The sequence below is a fragment of the Nyctereutes procyonoides genome, unplaced genomic scaffold, assembly GCF_905146905.1.
Source record: "Nyctereutes procyonoides isolate TBG_1078 unplaced genomic scaffold, NYPRO_anot_genome, whole genome shotgun sequence".
In the NCBI taxonomy this organism is placed as follows: Eukaryota; Metazoa; Chordata; class Mammalia; order Carnivora; family Canidae; genus Nyctereutes; species Nyctereutes procyonoides.
This window is the reverse complement of record NW_026575120.1, coordinates 30230360-30248200: the sequence shown is the minus strand read 5'-3', so window position 1 is coordinate 30248200 and position 17841 is coordinate 30230360.

Here is a 17841-nt window from a genome sequence, read left to right as displayed (position 1 = left end):
GTGGTCACTGCTAGTTACAGAGGTTCTTTTACTGTTCTGCCTTTGGTTTGTTGGATATGCGGATGGCTCAAAGTGTTTGTTGGTAGAAGCACATTGCTCAGAACTGCCTCTGGACTGAGATGCCTCAGTCTACTGTCCCCTGCCCTGTGCTGTCTAAATCAAGTTCAGTGTGTCAGACTGGCTTTCAGGGGAGCTCTGCCTCCTTATGGTTGCAGAAATTCTACTATATTACATTGAGTTTAAGCCAGGGGAACTGTTTAATTGTTTTTTTTTTTTTTAGAAGAACCTTTTTTTTTAATTTTTAAAGATTTATTTATTTATTTGAGAGAGAGAGAGAGAGAGAGAGAGAGTGCTTAGGGGGGAGGGGCAGAGGGAGAGGGAGAGAATATTGAGCAGACTCCACCCTGAGCATGGAGCCTGATGTAGGGCTTGATCTCATGACCTGAGCTGAAACCAAGTCAGACTCTTGGACTGAGCCACCCAGGCACCCCTGTTTAACTGGTTTTTAATGAGCCTGCTTCAATGATAAGCATAACAGAAAGCCCTCTCTCTGACTGTAGCTTTTCAGAGAGAGAGAAAAAAATCATAGTATGAATATTGGCTATGAAAACTGAAAAATGTTTATTAATACATATAACTAAGCCCATTATTACCATATCCAATAAACCTTGAGTTCCCTTCAGTTGATGGCTTTTTTTATGAGTATAACTGACAAATAGAGTTCACTGTGCTGAAGAAAAGTGGTTCACAATCCTAGATTTGCATCAGTTGCTCCTTTAGAGTTTTTTTGAAAAAGTACATCAGGTTATGTATCTGGAGATTCTGATTCAGTAGACCAAGGGCTAGGTCTGGGAATCTGCATTTTAATAATATTCAACAAAAAATTCTATAAACTGCCAGGGTGGAGATTTGCTGTTCTGGACCTCACTGGATGCCCTGACATATCACTTAGGATGCCAAGGGGCTTGATAAACCACAGGTGATCCTCCAGTACCTAAGTCTCAAAGAAGATGGGCCAATGGTGGGATTCTGGCTTTACTGACTTCTTAGTGGTCGGCACTGCTGTCTCATATCTGATCTGCAAGTATCCCAGGTGGTGTGTGCTGGGCTTCCAGATTTGATTTCCTTCATTTCAGATATGACAGACACCGGGGCACCTTGGAAAGCACACTCAATCTTGAAATCTGAAGTCCTGGGTTCAAGTTCTGTCGCTAGTACATACCAATCCTGCAACTATAAACAAGTCATTTGGTTTTCCTGAGTCTGTTTGCTTTTAAAAAAGGCAATTAAATTATCTGACCCATCTCAGGATGTCATTTTGAGGATTCTATCATATAATCTATGAAAATGATTTGTGAATGTCAAGTACTCCGTAAAGAATTATTTTTAATGAGATTCCTTTTCATTAACCTATCAATAATCTCCTGTTGATAGCTGTAGCCAGTTGTGGGTCTTCTGGATATTCATTCCACAACACCGGAGTGTTGGAGGGATACCAGGAATGCAGTAGGCGTACCTAAAGGCCATCAGGTAAGCATCAGGACCAGAATAGCTAGTTTACACAGAGAAATCCCAAAGACTGAGGCAGACACCTGCTATCTGATTGTCTCTAGCTTATAATATCTCCTCCTTCTCCAAGAAAGACAAGAGGGCACCTGTATACACACCCCTCTGGTCAATATGGGGCAGATCATATCCAAACTGGAGCAAGCAGACTCTTAAGGCAGAAACTGATCCCAGGGCATTAAGAGCATTGAGCTGAGAATCTACATGGGATCCTGTGTGTTTGGGAGATAAAGTTAGGGGGTCAGTTTTGAGGGTGATCCTTGACAAAGGTTTCTTCAAGGGCATACCTATTCAGAATCTTTTTTGATGTAAATTATTGTTAGGTACACCTATTTCCAGTGGTTAGAAAATCTGAAATATATTAATATGTTTTCCTACTGAGAGAAAAATCTGTTTGTCATTTCTAGTAGTTTCTGGAAATGATGGGACTGAAAGAAAGAGGTCCCAATTTTTGTGGCTAGTTTTGCTAAGTCCATGGAAGGTGGACTTAGGAAGTCCACCTTAGGAAGGTGTATGATGGCCAAGTACCAGAGATGAAAAGGAGCAAGAAGTAGATGTCTATAGCGGTTTCTTAACTTCCCGCTACATGGAGGAAATTTTGGATCAATTGTAATGCAGTTAATAAAATGGAGCTAAAACAACTATTTAATCTTGAGGATGGAGTTTGATAAGAGGGAGTCTCTTCTTCTTTCTTATACAGGCACTGCTAGGAAATGACTTCCAAATTCAGCTTTAGGAAAGGAAGACAGGTGGGGTGGAGCAAAAGAAGATTTGGGAGCATTCCATGTGGAGCACCCTCAAGCAGGAGTTTGGGAAAATTTATCTTATCTACCTCATGATCTTCAGCACCCATTGTTCCTGTGATGCCTTCTGGCCACTCCAGCCTTCCCTTTCCAACCCCTTCCTCCATTTTGACCCAACCTTTCTTTCGACACTTAGAATCACCCCCCATCAAATCCCATTTCTATTGTGGAAAAATTCTATTTCCTCCCAAAACCGTATTTCTGATTGGTTTTGGGAGGAAATAAAGCAACCTGATGAAATTCATTTGCTCTTCTGACTCCCACAAATTGGGGGCCATTTTATATTTGGCCCAATACTCTGTTTAGGATACTAAGACCCTCACTTTCTGTTCTATTATAATAAACTCAAATGTAAGACTGGATACCAGAAAATACCTGATGTCTATGCTGATGTATGCTCTGTTGAAGGGAATTCTAAATCTTAGTTCGGTATTACATTACTTCAGGGACTTCCCCCTCACATTGGTTTATTCTGTAAATTGGTTTCGAGTTATCATCATTGTTTTGACTTAACTATGCAAAGTTCAGTGTATTGTTGCTTGATGCAAAATGCCTTTCATTATCTAATGAGATGGAATTGATTTTCTTCTCTCAATTAATCATTCCCCTGGAAATATAATTAGGATCTGAAACATACTATTTTGTAAAATCAAAACCAGTTGATTTAAAAAATCTTCCTTTTGTTTTACCCTAGGAAAATGTCTCAGTGTATGTTGGTCACTGATTTAAATTCCTCAATCTTCTTGGGGAATCACAGTGCATCAAACAGGACTTGGTACCTTAATCTATGGAAATGCTTTGGCTTTGTGACCCTGTACAAAGTTGTATGTAGAAAGAGGTAGATGAGTTTTCTGCTCAGGCAGATGGTAGAGCCCAAGAGACTTTTGGTTGGCAAAATAATTATTATTTAAGATCTACTATGATATTTTCTTGAAAACACCTTGGCTTCAGTCATTTTTAGTTCTGGAAAAACTCACTGATTATTAATTTAGCGGAGAGCCAACCTTACTGACTTAGGTCTCCTTAAATTTGCATTGTTAGATTCTGTGTTCATAAATTAGACTTGGAAGATGTGCTTTGCCACTAATTGAACATTTCATCACATTTCAAAATTAATAAGCCAAAGTCTTTTCTTCTAGAATTTTTAAAGTCATATTTGTAGAATAAAAGCTTGTTTTTCTCCCCTGCATTTTCCCCCCTAAGGAAACCATATAATTCACTGAGTGCTTGTAATGGTTACGAACTGATCAGTAAAAATGAAGCAGAGGGGATCCCTGGGTGGTGCAGTGGTTTGGCGCCTGCCTTTGGCCCAGGGCGCGATCCTGGAGACCCGGGATCGAGTCCCACGTCAGGCTCCCGGTGCATGGGGCCTGCTTCTCCCTCTGCCTGTGTCTCTGCCTCTCTGCCTCTCTCTCTCTGTGACTATCATAAATAAATAAATAAATAAAAAATTTATAAAAAAAAAATGAAGCAGAATGGTGGATCTGACTGCGGCCACATGTCTGCTCATCTGGTTTGTGTTAAAAGCATCGTTTACAAAGGTATTTTACTAATGAGTTCACTTGATCATATCTCAGGGTCAGGGCAGACTCAAAGGACTGGGTTAATCAACCTTAGTAAGGATTCCTGAGCATGATTTGTATTTGTGTTTAAGGAGCCTTAGGGAGCCTTGGGATAAAAACATTTGGGAGGTTTTCCATCCATTATCAAAAGCTGAGTATTATTCAAGAACTGGCTTACATAAATATTTTCTTTTCTTAAAAATGCTTCCCCAGTCTGTAAGGCATCTGCCATTTTGATGCCGGGGTTAAGTGAAAGAGAAGAGATGAGAGAAACGTACTTTATTTTCTGTGCAGCCAAATAGACCTCGCTATCAGCAATGGAGGATTGGAATCCTCTTGGAAACATTTTTCCAGAGTGGACTTTGGGTTATGCCTGAATTCCTTCTCTTGGGATTGTGATGATTAATAGCCCACCGTTAATGAGATAGATAGCTACGATTAGAGTATAGTATCTGTTCACAGAACAGAAATGCAACATCTGCCTGGTATTCTTAATTTCATTATAACTGTGCCAAAAAGTTAGCCTATGTATCCACTAGCAGGGTTATTTGCAAACACAAAGAATCATGGATCCAACATATACATCAAAAAATCTTCGAGAATATGAGTTGAAGGGAGAGTAGTTTCTAGGGGTCCCTGTGCAGACCAGTCACTATTCTTCTTGGTTCTACCATTGGTTGACCTTGGGGTCAGAGGAACTCAGGTACGGCTGGAGCTAGTGGTAGGACAGGGCCAGAGGTTACAGCCATGGAGAGTGTGAGGGAGGAGAGATGAAACCTGACTCTGAGCTAAGGCCTAGACAGAGCATTATAACAACCGCATTTCTTCTTGTGTCCAAAAAAATCACAGATTTTGCATTTGAAGGAATCTTTCAGATCACAGGCTAATCCCCTCATTTTTCAGTGGAGGAATCAGAGATCCAGACGTGTAAGGCACTTTCCCCAAATAAGACATCTAGTTGTGGCAGAGCTGTTACCAGAATACCATTTCCAGTCAACCCCTCACCAACACCTCTTCCACTGACATGATCATCCCTGAACACTTGGTCTCTGTGTGGCCAATTGCTCAGTGAAAAATTGTTCCATAGAAAACGAAGAGCCTCACTTTTCAGTAAGTATCTTTTGAGTCCTGACTACATGCCAGGCACTGCTCTACACACTAGGCAATGATGTTGCGAGAGTGGCATATTCATATTCTTCATTTTTCTCAGTGGCTTTTTTTTCCTCTTGGGACCTTTTTATCGCTCCCTTCTGAGATTCATTTTTACTACCTTTAGCTTCCTGTTAGTTCTTGAGTCATGGTGGGGTGTCAAGAAGAGTTTTAGGGGGGTGTCTGAGGTCTGTCGGAAGTGAATGCTCATAACTTTGCATTAAACATTCCCAAAATGTCCACAGAGGTTTATTTTCTTGAGTTGTTTAGAAAATCAAACGGGCATGATAGATTTTCACTGAGGAAGGAGTCAATCTTGGTTGTATTTAGTTACAAAAGCTGCCTTTTGCATAAGAGTTTGTAAATAAGATTTCTTGAGAAATTTGAAGAAGGCAAAGGGTTTGGGGATGAGCTTGGAACAGAATTATCTTTTATACTGAAGAAAGTAATAGATAATTATTTTCCCCCATACAGTAGGTATTCTGCTATTTATTTTTCTAGGACTCTTATGAAATCCCAAGTGGAAGATTATCTTAACGCTTTACAAATAACTAGAGATAAGCATTCTTCACTTATGCCTGCTGCAGAAAAAATATGTACCTCTACTACTTCAACTTGAGGAATATAAATATTACATTGATAGGGCTATGGCAGAAATTTATTTTATATAGAAGTAAGTCACTTCCATAGCTGAGAGTTTGAAATGAGAATTATCTTAACATTTTGAAAAATCTTCCTATAGGTGAGGTAACTACCTGCCTTTCAGATCAACACAGGACTCATTTCACAGTCAATGAACACTCTTTGATTTTTCATCTTCAGGAGGATTCTACAAGTAATAATATGATTTGTTAATTCTACATAGATTTAGTCTTCATAGAAGAACTGTTAGGATTCAGGGTTAGTTGTTGCATTGTTACAAATTGCACTAACCAATACAAAATTTTGGGGATGGGTTTCTACAAGGAGAGATTTTATCCTGGTTATCTAACCAACATCTCTCGCAGAAAAGAAAATTGGGCAGAGAAGGAGAGGTTTGGTGTGGTTCACTGTAATTTTGTTTATTTTTTCCCATCTGGTACACTTATATTTAGTTTATTTTTTAAACTCTCTCAACATTTTTGAGTCTGTTTTAATGGCTTACGCCAGGATAAGAAAGAATTGTTTGTTATGGGTGGATGTGGTATATAGAATAATGCCATGACCATTGTCCACCCTTCAAGTCCCTGGGACCCATGAATATGTTACCCTACTTGGCAAATGAGAATTTGCAGGTATGGTTAAGTTCATGACTTTGAGATGGGGAAATCATCTTGGGTTTTCTGGGGAGCAGGGGTGCCCTACATAGGTCCAATCTCATAGGCCCTTAAAAGAGGAGAATCTTTCTGGGCTCTGATGAGAAAGACGGGATGATGGAAGAAGAGTCAGAAAGATGCTGTGTTGCTGGCTTTGAAGGTGGAGGAAGTGAGCCATAAGCCACAGAACGTGGGCAGCCTCTGTAGCTGGAAAAAGCAAGGAAATGGATCACCAATTAGAGTCTACAGAAGGGAACATTGTTCTGCTGACATCTTGATTCTTGTCCAATGAGACCTGTGTCTGACTTGTAACCCCACCACTATAACACCTGTGTATTGTTTGAAGTCACTACATATGTGGCAATTTGTTACAGCAGCAAGAAAAATCCATACAATTTTAGATTCTATTTACTAAGAGAAAATGAGGGGTCGATGGGCTTTTCTTTAGATGGACAGGTGGTAACATGTGGGACCTTAGAGGAGTGGTAGTGGAACATGGACTTTTAAAACTAAGGTTTTCAGAGATAATTTAGAATTAGGATTGCCCAGAGAAACTCCAGATTTCCTTATAATTATGTTCTTTTCTAGATAATGAAACGTCAAACTTTGCCAAAGTGGGAGATGAACTTCTCTGTGGCAAGTGGCAGACAATAACTTGAGGGGGAAATGACCCAAAGTAGGGAGTGATAATAGCATTCAAACATATGTTTTATGAGCTGCTTTTACCTTCTGACCTGGTATCTTTAATACACATTTCGAATCTAGTTACCAGGTGTTGGTACCAGGTGTCCACCTGGTAGGACAACCCAGACAAAAGACTTTTACATTAACCTCAGGCATTGTATGCCTATCACATCTGGAATTAGTGTAGAATAAAAATGGACAGCTTTCCTCTTCACAGGAGCGGAAAACTTTTAGCTGGGAGAAAAAAGGGAGAAAGAAATCGGACTCAGGGGAGGCTGGTGTGACTCACCCCAGAATCAACCCTGTGAGGAAGGAGAGATATCAATCCTTGAAGTTGCTATGCAACTTAGGATAAGAACACCTTTAGGGGTGAGTGGCCAATGTCATGAAGGAGAGAAAGCTACAGGAACATTGTGGATCATCTTCATGGATGTCAATGAATGGAATGATTTTTGGGAAAAGCATATTGTTTTAAATGTGAAGTAATAAATTATAAAATAGAAGGCATGATCTGTACCCACATTCAAAGTAGAGACCTCAAAGGAATTTCACGCAGCCACAGACCACAAAGGTTCCCTCTCTGCTCCTCGATAGGTGGGAAGGCTTAGGAAGCATTGGTGTAGGGCAATAATCAATCACCTGCCACCATGACACCTCTTCCACATCCCTTCCACAGGGAGGGACGAACCGTGGGGATTTTCTAGATAATTACATTATTGGCCTAAGTGTATTTTATGATCGACTCCATCTTACACATTTAACAGTGTGTGTGCGTACTCTTTGTAAGTTTACCTGAATCTTTCTCTCCAGACTACCTCCCACTTCTCTTTACTGTTGCCCTCATGTTATAGCAAACTGGTCTTTATCCATTCTCAGGGTAGTATCCCAGGCTGGGTTTCCAGGGAAGCAGACTCTGAGAGGGAGATTAGTGTGAGGGAGATTTATTCAGGACTGTTCTTTGGGATTAATGACCAATACAGGGAAGGAAGCAGGATTGGGCAGAGAGAAAAGCTGAGTTGAGATGTATTCTCAGTGAAAACCTAGTTTGGCCCCAAAGGAGATTCTGAAACTAGGATAGCCCTTCAGAGTTGTCCCACGTTGGGGTGAGGAAGCTGGGCTTATTGGGTTCTGGCTGCCTAGGTATATGGCTCTTAGATTTAGCAAATAAGAATGCCATAGGCTTAGTTAAATTTGAATTTCAGATCGACAATGCATAGTTTTTTTAGTACATGGGTGTCTCGGGAAACATTTGGACTATACCTATACTAAAAATTATTAGTTGTGGACCTGAAATTCAAATTTAATTTTAATTCAAATTTAATCCTGTACTGTCTCTGATTACCCTGGGAGGTAAGGGAGCGGGGCCATTCAGAGAAGGAAGGAACAGTTGTTGGGGGGATTTGGAAAGCTGTCTAGAAGAGGATGGTATTTGAGCAGGGCCCCGATGGGCAGGCTAGATCTGGATGTGCAGAGATGGAGGTGCGTGTGTAGGGTGTGTCCATGGAGGTCATTGTGCATTTGGGCCAGGTACAAGTTGTCTCAGCGGAGGCAACTCCCAAAGGAGCTGACAGTAAGGACTGAATGTGGGCAGCAGCCCCAGCAGTTGGGGACACAAGTCTTCTAGTTTTCCCCAGGGGATCCATGGGGAGCATCTGTCCTAGGCACACATCACTTCCCATTTTGCATCACCATTGATTGTCAGTGTGAGTCAGGTAGGTGTGCATGGGCTTTTGTGAATCAAATAATAGGATTTGGTGGAAATAAAACAGGGAGGTTTTGTGGTTCTTTTCTTTCACGTAAAAAAAAAAAAAAGAGAAAAAAGATAGTCCTTCAAGATGACTGAGGTGAATGATCTCCCCTTCCTTCCCTAATCTCCAAGAGAAAGAAAAAGATCTTCTCCTAGATCCCAAATGTATGGTTTTATTGTCAGCAACTGGGACCAACTTGGATTAACAATGGATTCTGTTAGGTAATAGTTTCAGCAAGAAGAGCTACAGAGCAATGGTAATCAAACGCAAGTTCTCATGTGAGTAAATGTCTCTGGATATTTAAGTCCCTTATGGAAAATATCTCTAGCCAGGAGAGAAACTTATTTGCCTAAGTGTATATTCTGCAATTACAAGACACTAAAAGTGCATGTTACTTTATGGGAATCTTTCTAAGATGGTGTAAGGTTCAGATGAGCCATTGGGTATCCTGCTTTACATTTTTCCTAGGTTAAAAACTTAATAGCTATTAAACTAGAGCATAAACATTGGATGCCACGATCATCAAACTGTCTTTCTGTTACCATGAACACCTAATCTTATTTTTCAGTTCAGGGTTATGTCATGTTTAGACTCCTTGTTCTGATTTCTAACCCAGCTTAGCTGAGCCAAGCCATACAGCTGTATGCTTCTCAGGAACATAGACTATCTCTTCTCTAACTGCGTTTGGGAAATACAACCCCAATTCCAGCTTCATTATCATGATGAAACCTGTATTTATAAAGGGTTATCTAAAAATACACAGCTTATCGATTCCTTTAGACGTCATAAAACTCGTATCTTTGACCACCGAAAGCTACATTCTTATGCCACATTGCTGTGACTTTCATAGAATTGCCTTTTAAAATTTTACCTCATTTTAATTTTGTCTTGTATACCTTAAAGAATATTATACAAAAGAGTTCTGCGAATCCTCCTGATAATATGTTGATAATAATAACATTATTTATTATATGATAATAATTCATGAAATTCCTTCGTTCTTTCAATAAATAGACATTGAGCAACCTCTATATGCTAGCTATTCTTTTAAATTTTGGGACTGCGGATGAATGAGATGGAAAAAATCTCTACCTTCATGGAATTTATATTTTAGTGGCAGGAAGACAGATTAAAAGAGAGATAAAATGTAAGTTGATGGTCAGTGCTACAGAGCTGGGAAGGAAGGGGGATAGGGAGCTGTGATTTTAAGTAGGTGGCCATTGAGGACTTCTCCAGTGATGCCTACGGTGACCCAGATATTTGGCTGAACATTTTACATCAGGATGTTGTTCAGTATTCGATCCTGTGAAGATGATGTTCATTATATTACACGGTGTCCTAATTATGAGGACCCACGGGGGAGCTTTCCCTTTGGTGGTAGAACTAGCAATAGTTGGACTTCTCCTGAGTAACTGGTTTCTTTTCATCTTCTGGGCAACACGAATCATGTAACAAATCATGTTTACCTCTTTGTTTAGGCTCCAAGGAAATTTAAAACTTTGGCATGAACTAAAAGTACTGACCTTACTCTTGGCTTTGTCTTACTTTTTCTACCTCATTTTAGCCCTTGTCCCAATGGATTCACTTACTTATTTTAAATTTTATTTTATGTTGTTCTATTTATTTTGCTAAGCTTCCTTAAATTTCTTTTAAAGATTTATTGATTTATTTTAGAAAGAGAGAGAGAGAGACAGAGAGCAAGAGCGAGGGGAGGGGCAGGGGCAGAAGGAGAGAGGGAATCCTCCAGCAGACTCCTCTGAGCCTGAAGCAGGCCAATCCCAGGATCCTGAGATCATGACCTGAGCCAAAATCAAGAGTCACCTGCTTAACCGACTGAGTCACCCAAGTGACCCTAAAATTTTTTTTGAGCAAGTTAAAGCATGAATAAAAACAAATACTTAACTGCTTACATGCATACACATACATATACATAAACAAATCATGCTGTGAAGGTGTAGTACCTCTTCCTCATTTCCTCGTACCTTGGACCTGCAGTTCTTATCTCAAAAAAGGTTTTCACGCTTCCTGGTACCTTCCGTCTACAGTTGCTCAATAAATATTTATGGGAAAACAGTTTTAGTAGCAGTTAAAATTTAAATGAGAAAGATATTCATGAATATCTTAGGAGTTTTTTCATTTGAATGTCAAACAAGTAAACTTTTGCTGGTTTCGCTTTTTGAATGATATTTAGAATATCAAACTTTTTAATACAAATGTATGGGGCAAATCTGGAACACGATTGATATGTTATTATGACTCTTTTAAACCACTTTCTAACCATTTTCAATCCATGGGTTTTAGTAATTCTGAGATGATGAAACCCTTTGAAAACTATCATTCTCTCTCCAGACAAACTTAGTTACAAAAAGTAATGTGCTGCCTTAGAGGAGTCATCACAAACCGAAGCCCATCCATCAACCAGCCCCAGATTATGAATGCTTGTTGCATATTTTTCTTTTTAAGTAATACTACATGTTCTTAAATTTTTAATACCTAAAGCGGAAAGAAGCAGAAAAATTACCTCCAACTCCAGCGCCAAGAGACAGCTATTTTTCATAATATTTGGACATAGTTATCTTTGATCCTTATATTTTCATTTTTAAAAATGTATTGAGTTTACGTTATTCATATGATTTTACATCCTGATTTTTGGCTTAACAATGTTGAGTAAGTAGTTGCCAATGAAATTAAAATCTCTTTGTATACATTATTTTTAATGGTAAAAAATATATATATACATATTGATAAACATATGCACTGCGATATTAACGTTATATAATCACCAAAGATGAGGTCCCAAAACACAATGTGCTGAAGCATTTTTCTAATGTTGGGGATTTACATATTTTCCCTCTCCCCTTTTATTTGCTATGAAGTTGCTGTGAACACCTTGGAACATAACCCTTGTTGATAAATACAAAAATTTCCTAAGGATTTCAAAAAGAAGAATTACTAGGTGCAAATGTATATCGGAACTAAAACTAATGACACACCCATCCAGGTTGTTTTTCAGAAAGAGGATTCAGGTTACAGAGGCAGGAGCAGTGTATGAACGCTGGACGAACAAGGTATGTGTTTTTACCTCACTCCTGCCAGTACTAAGTAGCAGTACCCATAAAAACAGAATTAACCAGACGCACAGAAAACCTCCTTTAATTTGCTTGGTGAAAAGTGATATCCTTTTTGCTTTCATCTGCATTTCTTTGATTACTAATAAAGTTTCCTTTAAAAAATACATTTTCAGGAATTTGCCTCTTTAACACATGGTCATGTGTTTGGTTCACTAATAGGTTGAGGGGTGCTTTTTATTCCCTATCTTTTATGTGCTTTTTTATACAACAAAGTCTTTTTGTAAAGGTTAGTTCTTCCTCATGTAAGCCCATGTTTCTGAAGTTCATCTTAGGTATTACTTTTTTTGTTGTCGTTGCTGCAGAGCAAAGAGAATTTTTCTATGATTGTAATTTCTTTTCTTTTATTTTTTTATAATTTCTTACTGGTTATTACCACCATACATAAAGGTGATAGGTTTTTATGTGTTTATGTTCCGGTGGATTTTCAATTGAACCTCTTGGAATTTGTAGGCATATTACCATTTCTTGTCTGCAGAGAAAGGTTCCTTTTTTTTCTAAGATGTATGCCTCTTACTCCGTTCTATGTGTTCCACTGGTTAAAGCATCCACAATGTCAACTAATGGTGATGGTATTGGATATTACATACTTTGCTTCTTATTTTAATGGGGTTATTTCTAAAAGTTCACTGTTAAATATACTAGCTCTAGGCTAAAGATAGATCATTAGGGACGAACTTGGAATTTTATTAAATGCCTATTCTGCATATATTATCATGATCTTATGTTTTATTCTCTACTGGCTCATTGGTGTGATGCTTTTTGTTTCCTAATATTGAACCAATTTTGCATTTGCTTTATTTGATCATGACAGACTATTCTTTTAAGGCTTGATTGGATTAAATTTACCAGCATTTATTTAGGATTAGCATCCTAAAAGTGAGACTAGTATCTAATTTTCTTGTTTAAAATTACTTTCGTCAGGTTTGGGGGTCAGACTTGGTTATGCTAGATTCGCCGAATGAATTGGGTCACTTTTAATCTTTTTCTATTCCCTGAAAAAATGATGTAGCTTGGGAATTATCTGTTCCTTCACATATGCAGATATGTAGCCATAAAATATTTTAACTTAGATCTGTTACGGAAAATGGTTATTTGATGATGCTTTACATTTTTTCCTGTGGTTAGTGACCTCTTCACACTAATATTTTTAGAATCCGTTTTAGAAGATTAGATTTCTTTCCCTTCCAATTTGTCCTCATCTTGATGATACTCTATTTAACCTATTAGGTTCATGCCTGTTAAATGTCATTGTGAGTTCCAGTCTAATTGATAGAAAATGATCCATAGTCCAATTTAATGACCTTTTGCCTTAACTTCTTTTTACTTTGGTAATTACATTGCTTCACCTGCTTAATTGTGTGTCTTCTCCTTCCCCTTCTCTCTCTCCTTTTTTTCTTTGCTTTCTTCCTTATTCTGTCTCTTACCTTCTGGGATTTTTCTGATAGAGCTGTAACTGGCTTATTGAAATTGGTGAAATGGTTGGGACATAGTTAAGAATAACTTTATTTCTCTCAGGTTGCTGCCTTCAAATGTGCCCTGCACGTTTCTCTCCTCTCTTCCCTACTCTTTGGTACCTTAGACCAAAAAAATGTCTGTTCCGGTCTGATGTAAAACTCTAAATCTCTCATCCATTTGCCCCTTCCCCAGGCCCTCTATGACCCGAAGCTCAGGACAGTGATGGACAGGCAGGGTCTAATTTGCCTACTGTTTTTCTTCTCTCTTTTTTAGTGGCTCTTCTGGGATGTGTTGGGGATGCATATAAGAGAAACAATAAGAAAAAAATGCAAAAATCTTAATTTCTTTTCGTTGTTTTAGGTATATGAGATCTTGCATTGTAGTAATCTCTTGGTTAACACCATCTGGCCTTAGAGACTATCTGTGTGGTAGGACACGGTGTCAGTCAGGATTCTCCAGAAAAACAGAGCCAATAGGTCGTGCGCGCGCGCGCGTGTGTGTATAGGACATGAACAAGAGATTGATTTTAAAGAGCTGGCTCACATGATTTGTGGGGGCTGATAGCTCAAAGTCTATAGGATAGACCAATCGGCAGGAGGCCCTGGAAAGAGTTGATGTTGTAGCTTGAGTCCTAAGGCTCTGTTGGCAGATTCCTTCTTCCTTTTTTCCAGTTAGGGCCCTCAACTAATTGGACCAGGCCCACCTACCTTGTGGAGAATAATCTGCTTTACTAAAGTCTACTGATTTAAATGTTAATCTCATCTAAAAATATCTTTACAGAAACATGTAGAATAGTGTTTGACCAAATATCTGGGTCCTATGCCCTATCCAGGTATCCAACCTGACACATAAAATTAATCATCACAGACTCTCTGCACAGGTCTGCAGTGGTCTTATGATCCCCAGCAGTACACTTCTTGCGGCTGAGTTTCTTCACTTCAGTAAGTTACCCTCTTTGGAGGGGCATCTTTAAGAATGTTTAAGGCTGTCCACCTTCCCTGCATCCTCTTAGGCCACACAAAACTCTCCCATCTTGTCCCACCACACTGTTGCCTCTCTTCATCTTTCCCAGTCCGTGCTACCCTAGCCAGGCTCCAGCTTTCAGACTTTTCCAGGGGAGCACTGGACACTTGTCTCTATGTTTATATAAGTCCCCAGACCCCCAGGGATACACATCAAGCTTCAAAGAACTTTCTGACCACATGCCCCTCTGTTCTGAGGGCAACACCACGATGAGTTTGCAAGTCTCTGTGGGTCAATACGGGAGACAGAGATGCAGATGTCCTGTTCTTAAAGGCACCTCAAACTCTCTAAATTGCTTTTACAGAGCTGTTGGGTATGCTCTGTCTTCCCTTGTGCAAGGGGGAAGAAAATCTCAGCATACTTGCCCAGTGAGACGTATTCTAACATCTCTTCCAATTCAACAAAACTTCCTTTGAATTGTTCATTTTTCCTTACATCAGCAGGTTGGGACATGGTATTAGTGGTTTCTGTAAGCCCTGAAGGGTGCATGAAAGCCACTTAGTCCTCTCTTCAGAGTTTGGCAATATGTGGCCTCCAATATGCTCAGCTATGGGGTGCTAAACAAAATTCTGAGATGATAGGAAAAGTCCTATTCAATATCAAACATTTACCATTGCTGTTTCTTTTATTTTTAATATTTCTTTGTTGCTTTCGTTTTACTATAACTTATAAGCATTATTTGTATTTTAAAATATTCTAATTTGTGAAAAAAATCCCTTTTAATAACACAGTAGATTATCTTTACATTTTCAGCATCCACCTGTATTTGGTTTTCTTTGCTGCTTTTTTGCTATGTTCCTGTATTTCTTATTTCATGCCTTCTATTATTTTCTAATTTTGACTACACATGTGAAATATTTGTTTTGTCTTTTGCAGCGCTTTTGAAATTAAATATTTTGCCTTTATTTGTACTAGTGGTTGCCTTTAAGATTACCAAACATGGAATTAATTCACATTTCTCCCTTTACCGAAGCCAAAAACAGAATGCAACTTTTGACTCCTTCTTATGGAATTCCTAAGGAATACCAGTTGACCTGTATGCCTATGTCATTAAGTCCCCATGCTTTTCCTTTCTCTACTTTGAAAGCTTGTTGGTTTAAATTAACATATTTTAAATTTAATTTAGCCATAATTTAATTAAATATCAATTATTGTTTTAATAATGGAAATTATCTTTTAAGACTTACTGGAATCTTGGACTTTGAATTGAATTTTTCAAGCATTTTAAGCCCAGCTTATCAATGCTTATTCTTATACTAAGCTGTTCATGTTATAGCTTTTCTTCTTGCATTTGTAAGTTTGATCGCTCGTTCACATATACAGTGTTTTTGTGCAAAGTTGGTTTCTTTATTTTAATTTTTTGTTGTTTTTTTGTTTGTTTGTTTTTAAGGAAGTCTACTGTTATATTTCCATGGACTTTTTATAACTAGGGATGTATTTTTATTGTTTCCATACCTGAGTGAGATTTCTTTCTGTTTTTAACTCTTGAGTCGAAACAAGAATTCCCTCAAAATTCTACTAAGCATTATTTAACTGTCTACCAGTATTTAGTATTTCCAAGAAGTCTAAGGACAGCCTGGTATTTAATTGCATCTTTCTGCCTTAAAGCTTCTAGTATTTTTTTCTTTCCATTGCCATTTAGAACTTCCACTAGGTTAGACCTAAGTACTGGTCTTTCAAAATTAATTATCTTAGAAATACTAGTAGTTTTATAATTTTCAGATTGGACATTCTGATTTGAGAGAATTTTACTAAGGTAAGGATTTTACTAATATTATTCATTAAAAGATTTTTGAATCCAAAGAGAGAAAACTCAAATCTCAAAACTCCCCAAAACAGTTAAATGAGGTTTGTTAGATTCAAAACAACAATCCAGAGATAGGAAAGTGTATAAGCAACATATACCCCAGATTCATGTCGTTAAAAGGGTGTCAATTCTCTTGGCTCTCCCCTTCCTTAATCCTTTATAAACCTTCCCCTCCGCACACATTTAGGCGAGATGGTGGCCAGTAGTTTCCAGGGCAGCAGCCTTTCTTATTCACGTCTAGAAGGGAGGACATCTATTCTCACATTTGTTAAATAAAACTGGCGCTTCACTTTGATTGGATAATCACAGATCACAAATTGCAGATCTGTTCTGGACCAATCACTATGTTGGGGGGTGTAGGGCTGCCTTGGTTGGCTTAGACTAGTAACTTCTTTCTTTCATTTTGTTACTGCCTTTCTCATTGTAGGTATTTCTTACCCCTTTCTATTTTGTTTGGGAGGCTTTTTCACGTTTGTCTTCCACATCACTGAATAGATTTTCTTCTTTATCGGATTTACTTTTTACTGCCTCCATGTGAAGTTAAAGGCAGCTTCAATGAAACTTTTTAGGGATGCCTGGGTGGCTCAGTCATTTAAATATCTGACTCTTGATTTTGGCTCAGGTCATGATCTCAGCGTTGTGAGATCAGGCCCCAGGATGGGTCCCAGCTAGGTGTGGAGCTGGCTTACGATTCTCTCTCTCTCCCTTTCCCTTTGTCCATCCCCACCCACTGAGACTCACGTTCTCTCTCTCTTTCTCTTTGTACCTCAAAAAAACTAAGAAACAAAAAACCCAAAACTTTTTGGTCACCTCTCTGTTATCTCCACCTTAATTTCAGTCTGTTCTCTTTCATTGGTTCCCTGTACTATCCCTCACCTCAGAAGCTATCTTTCAATTTTGGGTGGGCATAGGAATACTGTAAAGGAATTTTTAAAATAGGTTCTGTGCTGTATAACAATGTGAATGTACTTAATGGCACTGAAGTGCTCCCTTAAAAATGATTAAAATGATCCATTTTACGATATGTATATTTTACCACTATATATATATATATATATATATATATATAATTATGTTTCTACAGAAAATAATTTTCATCATGTATTCTTTTCCTTGTAATTTTTCCTTTCCCTTGTAATAAAATACTTTATTTGCCCATCTGTTTTATTTGCTTATTTTTCTGTTAACTGTCTCCAGCATTAGTAGGATTTATCCTGGCTCAGTTTTGTCAAAAGTCAGGGTCCCAGTGTCCCCATTATCTTCTTGAGTAAAAATAACTCTCTGTGATTCAGACCTGGCATGGTTTACATGATCAGAATCCTCAGTGCAAATTCTATTTTTTTTTTTTTTTTGGTGGGAATTGACTGGGACATCTGTTCTTACAGCTTCCTTTCTCTCTCTCTCTTTTATTTATTTATTCATGAGAGGCACAGAGAGAGAGGCAGAGACACAGGCAGAAGGAGAAGCAGGCTCCATGCAGGGAGCCTGATGTGGGACTTGATCCCAGGACCCCAGGATCATGCCCTGAGCCAAAGGCAGATGCCCAACTGCTGAGCCACCCAGGTGTCCCCCTCTCTCTTTTTTAAATAAAACATAAGAAATAGTATTTAATTCTTTT